This window comes from Dermacentor silvarum, chromosome 5 (assembly GCF_013339745.2).
Source record: "Dermacentor silvarum isolate Dsil-2018 chromosome 5, BIME_Dsil_1.4, whole genome shotgun sequence".
NCBI classification, from domain to species: Eukaryota; Metazoa; Arthropoda; class Arachnida; order Ixodida; family Ixodidae; genus Dermacentor; species Dermacentor silvarum.
In genome coordinates, this window is record NC_051158.1 from 81,028,235 (window position 1) to 81,037,844 (window position 9,610).

Consider the following 9,610-nt stretch of genomic DNA (forward strand, 5'->3'; position numbering starts at 1 on the left):
TCTTGTTTTTTTAGGGGGTGGCGCGGCTCTGCACTGCCTCCGGGATAGGCCCATGCAATAGGCCTATGCAAGAGGCCCCGTTTCTACCAAAAGTTCGCCTTTGTGCATAGCGTTCGCCGCAAGCGTTTCCCGGTAAACATTACGGTTACATAAGCTGCTGTCGCGCAGAAGCGTGAAAAGCAGTCGGGGATCTTTGAATCCTATTGCGTTCCACGTTTAAAGGCGAAGCTTAAGCGTCCCACAAGTTTTTTTTTTTTTTTCAACTTATCACTTGATCTTCGCACAGAATGTTCTGTAGAACACCTACATGCACTCGAAGTCTTGACCCATAGGCCCTTCAGTGAACAGGCCAGTGTCCGGCCCCGGCCTGCAGCTTCAAGCCTCAGTTTGAACCGAGGCCCGAATGTATCCAGGGCCCGCTAACAATCGATTTACCAAGCCCGGTCTTGCCCGCAGGCCGGGTGACGGCCGGGTATTTGTGCAAGCCCCAGGCCCATGTAGTGCCCTAAAATTCTAGACATACAAGGAGACCGAAATGTTATATCACAAGCCACTGGTAAACCTACGGTTAATGCCTTTAATTGAATTTTAACGAAACTTACATAAACAATGCAATGTTTTACGCCAGTTATAAACAGTACGTCAATTTGTCTATTTTAGACTGCAATAAATACAATTTACAGAATGGGGACTTATGTTTCGTTCCCAAAGTTAAGAAATGTTTAGGACTTTTGTAAGGGTTTGCGAAGAATGTGGTATTTTAAGTAAAATTGCTCCCAACAATTCATATAACATTTTTTTTCGACTAGATGAAGCAAATTTTGCACAACGGAATTTACCAACTGCGTATAATGAGAAATTCTACACTTCACGTGTATACTTGAACAAATGGCCTTGCGTTGCGATTCCCTTCCATGCGTAAATGTTGTCCTTTCGGTTTCCCATACTATATCTCAGCTTAATTTTGTCACACTTTACCAGCAACTGCTAGAAAGCTAAAGCAGACATAGCAATCAGGTTTGTCAGAGAACTGACTACACACGCGGGCCCTAAATTTCTATTTTGTTATGTTGAATAGATGTTGGAACGTGCATTTTGTGTCTTCGTGCCGCGAGATTACTCTCAAATAAAGAAATGTTGTCTTTACCGGCAGCCCCACAACAGCGACAAAAACTACTAAAGTTTATCACGGTCTCCCCCCCCCCCCCCCCCTTATATGACTGTTGATGTCCTCATCACACCGGCCATGAACTCCAACTGTCACGCCCACGTGCTCGCACTGTTGAATTCGCTTCCTGGCTTTTTTTTACGCTCGCAGCATCAGCATGTAACGACCTTTCCAACCATATCCCTTCAATCGCCTGTCCATCATGTTTCCTGATTGGCATCACGGGACAATTTTGTAAGCTTTATGGAATATTTGACGGAAGCGTTTAGAAGCCGCTATCTTCGGCTGTTAACGCTGCCTTTTCTACCTAAGAATTGTTCGATAAACGCGTTCAGCGTTTCATGACCATGTTACGTGGCTTCACTTCCCATAAACCTGAGAGATTGTTTGTGTAATAGCCCAATATGACGCCGCCCATGAATTGAATATAAAATCGCCTATAGCCGACCTCTTTTGTAATACCCCGTAGGGAAGGTATATTTTATCATTTGTTGGCCATATAACATATTATCTGATTCATGATTACGTTAGGCTGTTTTACACTGGCAAAAGAAGTTATAGAGAAGGGTACAAGTACGCAACGGGGCGAAGCGCGTCCTTGTTCACTTCATTAATTTTTTGCCACTGTATAACTCAGCGCAAGGTCATCATGAACGTGCACCAACTATAGCACTATTCACTTGTACTATTCACTGCCTTACTTAAAATTATCTGACAAGTAAGCAACAGCTCGACTGGTTAACAGGTGCAAGAACGGCAAGCAATGGTACAAAACTGGAACAATTTCTTTTCTTGTCTAACTTACGGATGTGGGCAGTTTTCTTTAAGTTGCTTAGTGTGGCAGAACAACTGCTGACTAAAGCAACTTTAGCGCTTTAGGCAGCCTTACGAGGGTATCCTGAAACGTCCCATGATGTTTCATTTAACGAGGGGGCACACAGTAAAAACAATTATTCGCATAAAATAAAAGGAAGTATTTAAAACTCTTATTGACAATTATGTGAAGATACGAGGCGCATAACGTCAACACGTAAAGCAATTTTAACTCGGAGACAACAAACCAGGGACAGGCGAGTTGTGTTAGCGTGCTAAAGAGATGGCAGTTCTGTGTAGGCTTTTTTTCTTTGAAACCGTTTTTTTTTTTTTATATACAAGTCGGCTGCTTTCATTGAATCGCACCTAATTGGCTTACGCACGAATTTTCTGATATAGGAATGACTCCTCATAGTTAACAATCCACAGGAAGAAAACATTCCAACAACATTCGATTGTGTTATTGCAGATGTCTTACCCGTCGCTTGAGGTCGCAACCACCCAACTCATGTTTCTCCGCGTTGCCTGCACGCGACAAGCGGCGCATCTCGTGCAAAATTCACGTGGCTGAGTGCTGCAGCTGCAACATGAGAGCGATGTTTGTGAAATGCGTGAACGCGTAGAATACATGTTTTCGTGTAGTTGTGCACGTGCGCTAAAATATATACCGACGATTGTGATCACGCCGGAGATATCCGAGTCCCGTACAATTCGAAGCGAGAGACGGGACAGTATAAAAGTGCAACCGCGCTTGACTAGCCGCCGCACCGTGCCATCGACACGTGCCTCGGAGCCCGTTAGTCCAACATCCTCGCTTGTCGAAAGATAGTCTTGAAAGAATCTGAGTCCCTGCACAGATAGAAAGCCAACAGGGTAGGTTCTGACTTTACCATATACCTTGCCGTGGCCTCATACAGTTCCTCAGCCTCTCATTACCAATTCTTTTGTGCCATGCAAATTACCTTGACTAATATTTTAAGTATTTTATGAGGTGAGAACAACAAGCGAAATTTCCTTCGCCTACGCCTTCCTACATTTCATTTTGAGCGGAATTCACTTCTTCGTAAAAGAAGTTGACGCCGCATGCAAACTGCAGCTGTCTCGAGTGCTACCATTTTTAACATTACTGAGGACGTTTCCCAAGCGATCAGGAAATGTATATAATGCTTGGTAGGGCATCTCATATTCCTAACAATTATTTCTGAAAGAAGTTTAAATAGGCCAATTTAGGCGACATGTAGCGCACTAAAAGCCATAACCATGGGCGCAAAGGCCACGGAAGCCGCAAGAAACCCAGGTGGGAAAACCATGGACAGCTCATTATTTTGTACGTATTGAATAAGACTATGTGACATCATCACGTTTCTCAACTTTAACGCTTATACTCGTAGCTTAACTTCACCGTTCATTCTTACGAAAAAAAAAACTGCAGCTGTCACATGTGGACTCAATATTCACGTCGAGCATTCTAAAGGTCGACATGTGTAAACTTTAGTTCGCCAGTCTGCTAAAGAATGTTTTCATGCGCCGGTCCTCAAACAAAATGCGTCTTTATTTAGATTTCAAAGAAGAGCGAATTACGTATATGGGTTAACAGCGCCATTCTGCAGCTTAGGTGAGAGGAATCAGGCTAACTTGTGTATAAAAGAAACCGACGGACTCTTTCGTGTTCAAGACAAAAGTGCACTTGAAAATACGTTCGTGTCAGGTGCCAAACGTCTGTATAATACATTAATATGTTTGCTTTAGGAAAACGACGGAGGTGTCTTGCTACACCCTGCCCCGTCCTACCACTTTGGATGGCTTGTGAAATTTTTCGTGTCGAGGGGTGCGGCCTGCTTCATTGTGCATTTCTTCCCATTACTTTTCCAGAGCTCACGAGCCAGCATGCAGATGTCGGGATTCCTTGTGCTCTTCCTGGTTTCTCTGTGTGAGTTGTAGGCTTCAAACGTGTTTCCGAAGGCCATCCGGCGAAGCAGCATCATGGCCCTGTTTGTTACTCCATTCTTACTTCGCCTTTGTATTGCTAGACATATTGATACTAATGATAACGTAAGACTATTGGGGTTGTCTTATGTTAATTGTTGTTATTATGTTATTTCGTCTACCACTTCAAGGTAAACGGGAGCGTCCCGCAAGTCCGGTCAGTTTATACGTGACGCGCTTCCTCGTTAACATGTTATCAATGTTAACAATGTCTGCCGTTTTTACTGCGAGGAGGAGTTATGAACTAAACGTAGGGTTTAATATTTCCATCCGTTCGCCGGAATATCGAAAGGTATAGCGAATTCTGCGATTGTGTGGTAAATATAGTCACGTTTTATTGCTAGTGCCGAAATTTATTTTAAATACATTTTCGAAAGAAACAAAGTACGAGTACTAAAATTTATCTGAAATATATTTTCGAAAGGAAAAAAGTACCCAATCTTGTCGCATTTCTTTAAACTCTTTCGTAAAAAAATGAAATGCCAACTTGAGGTAGGGCATAAGGAGCGGGAAGGTATAAAAGGTCGAAAAATCTCGGGCCCCTAAATCCAGCTGTCGGTTTAGGCTCAGCTTAACTCCTTGAAGCCCTTGGGTTCAGGGCTAGCATGCAGGGGGAAAGTAAACATGTCCGCAATAGAAATTAGTAAAAGTTGATTGGAGGCTTCGGTGGCATAAAAGTACGGAGGCCACAGAAAGTTTGATGGTGGGAATTCTTTGTGTGTTTGCTTTTACAAGACAGGTAGGACATTGGGCAAAATAAAAACAAGAGCATGGTGGCGCAGCCCACGGCCCCGTTTCAAAGGCGACGCCCATAGCATCCATCTGTAAGCATCCATCCATAAGCGCCTATATACAGGCACTTGTAGGCGCCTTCTATGGTGCTTATAGATGGCACTTATATATTCAAACAAGACTGAGTATACAGGTCGCGGCGCCGATTCCGCCCAGAAACATTTTAAGAGTTATTTTCTTGTGCCATCGAAGAGCGGCACATACACAGTGGCACTTATCTAGCCATCCAAGTTAGCGTGAAAGAGGTTCTTCGAAGAAAGATACGCAACCGGTGTCGCATACTCAGGTGCCCACGTTGGTTAGACCGTTGCTTCCCAAACAGGTTCGCTCAGCACATCAGCCCGATGCTGTAAAATTAGACCACGGAATAGGCAGTGACCGAGGTATGTGTGAACGGAAACCGTCACACACCGGCATAGATAGATACAGGAAACCACGTAATACCAATAGCATTAAAGTGATATAATGCGGAACTACAGAAATGGCTCAGACCAGGACGACACTTAGATGATATGTTCGTACAGACTCAATGCAAAGATATTTCAATCACTGAGAATAGACCCTTATGGATCGTATTTATAGATACTGTTACGTAAAGAAAACACAGGGTCTGCTTATGTACAGGGTGTATTTACACTGAGATTCAGTGCTCTCAACAAAATGGCGGACAGCTCACATGAGAACGACCCCATCCTCTTCGTCGTCTTTTCCCAGCGACGGTTCTTTCCTTTGGCCTTCAGTAGACGCGTAGTAATATTATGGGAGCTGACGACAACGTAGACCGGGAAATGCTACGGGATGTTCCCAAGTACGAGGTCATAAGTGCAAATTTTGTGGAGGTGCTGAGGGAGGCACATAAAAACAACCGAGTGTAAACCGTATGGTAAGGCCGGGAATTCAAAGGACTAGTGTAAATTCAAGAAGGACAGAAGCAAGAATGCCCTCTCTCTCCATCTCTATTCATCGTTGCTTACGTTTTAAGTAAAAGGCCTAGAAAGACAACCGGAAAACAGTGAATCAGTTGTTGTTTTTTATTTATCTTACATTCATATATAATGAGCAAAGGGTCGAACAGAGAGTTCCTGGACAGATGTATGCGGCCGACATAATGCATTTAGCGGAGAATGCAAGAGATTTACAGAGACTTTCGAATATGTGTGGTAATGAAGCGGCGAATGTAGATCTTCTGTTTAGTACAGATAAATCGGGAATTAGAATGAAGAGACGGGTGATGACGGGGTATTAATTCAACAGCAATTCATACCCATAGTCAAGAAATACAAATGTCTGGATGTATACACAAACGAAGAAAAGACACACAAACATCCCCCGAGATAATATGACGATGAAAAGAAAGCATAATGCAGCAATATCTAAACATATAGCATTTTGAGGCTAGCATAAATATGAGGTGGCGCGAGGAATCTGGAAATGACTAACGGTGCTAGCGCCAAAGTTCGCAAATGTCATTCTGTGCTTAAATTCAAAAATTTTCGGGGACTGAAGTTAAGGCCGCTGGGCCGACTGGCGCGTCCATCATCCCTATACAGGGTGTTTCAGCGAACATTTTCAAAATTTATTTAAGGTTGCCTGTGGCAGATAGCCCAATTCTAGCTAATGAGCTGGTCCACTCGAAGAGGCGGACATTACTTGCACAAAAAATTGACATGCATAATCGATTAATCAACAAAAATTAACTAATTACGTTTTTAACTAATTACCTGATAGCCCATATTGCAATTTACAAATTGTAGCCCCGGAGTTCGCAAGGCGGATCCACTTGGAATTAATTCTCAGGATGACACCAGTTTCGAGATATTAATTCGTGAACTTTGCGGAGAAATGCATTGGCGTTCCAGTTAATTTTGTGCTTCAATGCATAAAGCGACGTTTTCTTAAGAAACTAACTGAACGCCAATGCATTTCTCCGCAAAGTTCGGGAATTATTATCTCGAAACTGGTGTCATCCCGAGAATTCACCAAGGAAGACCCGCAGGGAACTTACTCTTTCCACACGCAATTGGATTCAAAGTGGACCCAAGCCTTATCAGGTCAGGCAGTCGAGACGAGCGAGATAGGTTTAGAGTATTGGTGAAAAAAAACAGAGAAGAGATTGATAAAGCCGGAATCATTAAAGGCATAGTTGACTACAATAAAAAAGATAGAGGTTTTCATGAAGCGAGAACAAAAAACCAAAGACAAATCGGCAAAATGCTAGACTGCAATAGATGTATATAATACTTGATTAGCTCAAGTAGGCTTGGTGAGTATTTTTCGCATCTCCATCTCGAAGTGGACGCCAATAATAATCATCATCATCATGTTCGGGATTGCGCTTTTTTGTCACAAGGCATCTTGTCGTCTGCGCTTACTGGTGATTGGCATGGAGAGCTCAAATTTGCCCGCACAGGACGTGAAGAACGCTTCGTCAAGTAATGTGAACATTTACTGTCTCACCTCACATTACACACATGTTGTGCAGTGTCGATTAGAGCACTGCACGGGCTCGGGCTTACCCGAAAGCCCGGGCCCGGCCCGGCCCGTGGGCCGGGCCGGGCCGGGTAGAGGAGTTTTTTCACGGGCTCGGGCCGGGCTCGGGCACGGTGTGTGCTTTTTGACCCGGGCCCGGGCCGGGCTCGGGTTTTTTGACGCGGGCCCGGGCCGGGCTCGGGCTGTCTGCGAGTTATTCTCGGGCTTCTAAACTCTCAAAAACATGTATTTTTCGGTCTCGGGCCTGGTTCGGGCCGGTTTCGAGTCGGGCTCGGGCCGGGCTCGGGCTTAAGGTAAAGGGGTGGCGGGCCGGGCCGGGCGGGTAACGTAGATTATTTCCGGGCCCGGGCCGGGCCCGGGTCTCGCCATAAAAGTTTTGATCGGGCTCGGGCGGGCCGCCCAATGTAAAAACGGGCCCGGGCCGGGCCCGGGCCGCAAAAATCGGCCCGTGCAGTGCTCTAGTGTCGATATTCTCAATTTCTGCTTACGTTGGGCAGGCGTCTGAGCAACTCAATAAATGTAGCATGGCGGTGCCTGCGTGGTGACCGAATCCATGCATGAGCGCCGTGTGCAGTTTTTCCTCTACAGTTAGTCTTCCTAACTTAATGGTATCGCATTAAAACAAGTGGAAGTGGGGACGCATAATCACTGCTTGCCGTAATTAGGTCAATATATAAAATTAAACTGACTGCTGTTTCTTCTTTCTATTTCCTTATGTCGAAACTTTCGTAATCTACTGTCCTGGCTTTCTCATCTTTCAGTGGTGCCTTGCTGATTAAACAGGCTTATAAAGCATTGATTACTAACTAATAAAACAGTGAGAGTAAGTGCACCTGTGTTGTGCGAAATAAAACAATCAAGTGTGACAATAAATTGGAATCTCTAAAGCGCGCAGACCTTTTACTGAAAGGGCGCATAATATTCAAACTCACATGATTTTGTTGAATTTCTTATATTTGGACTACAAATTCTAGGCCCACGGAGAGAGAGAGAGAGAGATGGTGAGGAAGGCGGCATTGCCTTCTTGACTAATCTTCAAAAAAATGTGTATACACCATTGCGGCACAAAGCTGCAGAAACCATAAATTTATTTACATGTGGCGTAATTCCTTGCTCAAAACACCTCTCTTCACCGTTCTTTCCTCTACAAACATATACGGCCTCAGACCCTTTGACGTCGCTAAGTCAACGTTAAATAACACTGTAAGCTTCCCACCTAGTTGTATGGCGTTTAATAAACGCTACAGTAAAGCATCGCTTCACCTGTATTCCAATATGTGCACTGGATTTGCATTATTTTTTTTTCTTCTTCCTATTCAATGCAGTGAGCCTTGTGGCCTGCACTGCCATTGACCAGGCTGGTCAAATCATCGGCGGATTAACCACGGCTTTGGCAAACGCGGTGCGTGCTCTCGCCGGCAGCGGCGCCAAGTCGAAGGATACGAGTGACTAAAGTGTGATGTTCATCGACCAACGAAAGTAAACCGCGTTGCCTGACCAATCCGACTTCATCGTCTTACTCATGTTCTACAGCTACTGAACCCAAGCCTGCTGCCTTGTTACAAAAGAACACTTTATTGAGGTATGCTACTTCGCAAGAAAACTGCATTGCAATATATATATATATATATGCAAACACCACACACTTTGGGAATCAATGTTATGCGAAGCATTTTGCAGGTAACGGACTATCTAGTATCGTTCGGGGCCCTGCAAAGTGTTACCAGATGGCGTAACGTGTTCGTGTAGGGCGAGCAAAATGTGTATGCTACGTGAGCGTTTATGTGACGGAGATGGCAAGGCGACGGCACGACAACGCCACGAGAATCACACAACTTATTTATTGTATACTCCAGCAACGGGGCGTTACAACCTGCTCCGTTACGACCTTAGTCGATTCCAAAGGTAATGCTCTGAGTAAAAGGCGATGCAATGCCACATGTCGTTCGAAAGCGCTAGCTACTCCTAGGGAAGGAAGATGAAAACGCGCGCTCTCATACGAGTGTAATATGTTTCCTGTTCACGACTTCAAAACTAAATGCTCGGCCCCTAGCGGCCGCACCGAGAACCAACCGAGATAGGTTAAGCCGCAGGTTCTGACATTACAGCGTGCGCTGCAACGTTGCCTCGTAGTTGTCAAATCGTCCTGATGCCGCCGCGCACGAGCCCAAAAAAGAAACAGATCAGATGTCGAAAACATTTTGCTCTGTACCATTATTATGGCGATCATTGCGGTGGAAAGACAGCAATTCATCACTTCATCGATTCCCGAAAGTAGCAGCCGACGCGCAATGGAGAGTGACATGGATAAGCAACTTGCGCATTGGCAAAAGTGTGACTGACATTGTGGTGGTTTGTTCG

General features: G+C 44.7%; 1 long non-coding RNA gene across 1 annotated transcript; it reads left to right on the top strand.

The window, feature by feature from the left end:
- Positions 1-2,728: 2,728 nt before the first annotated feature.
- LOC119452469 (uncharacterized) lies at positions 2,729-8,750 on the top strand. Its single transcript, XR_005191955.2, has 3 exons — positions 2,729-2,854; positions 3,854-3,911; positions 8,575-8,750. It is a non-coding gene; the product is annotated as an uncharacterized LOC119452469 (long non-coding RNA).
- Positions 8,751-9,610: the final 860 nt, after the last annotated feature.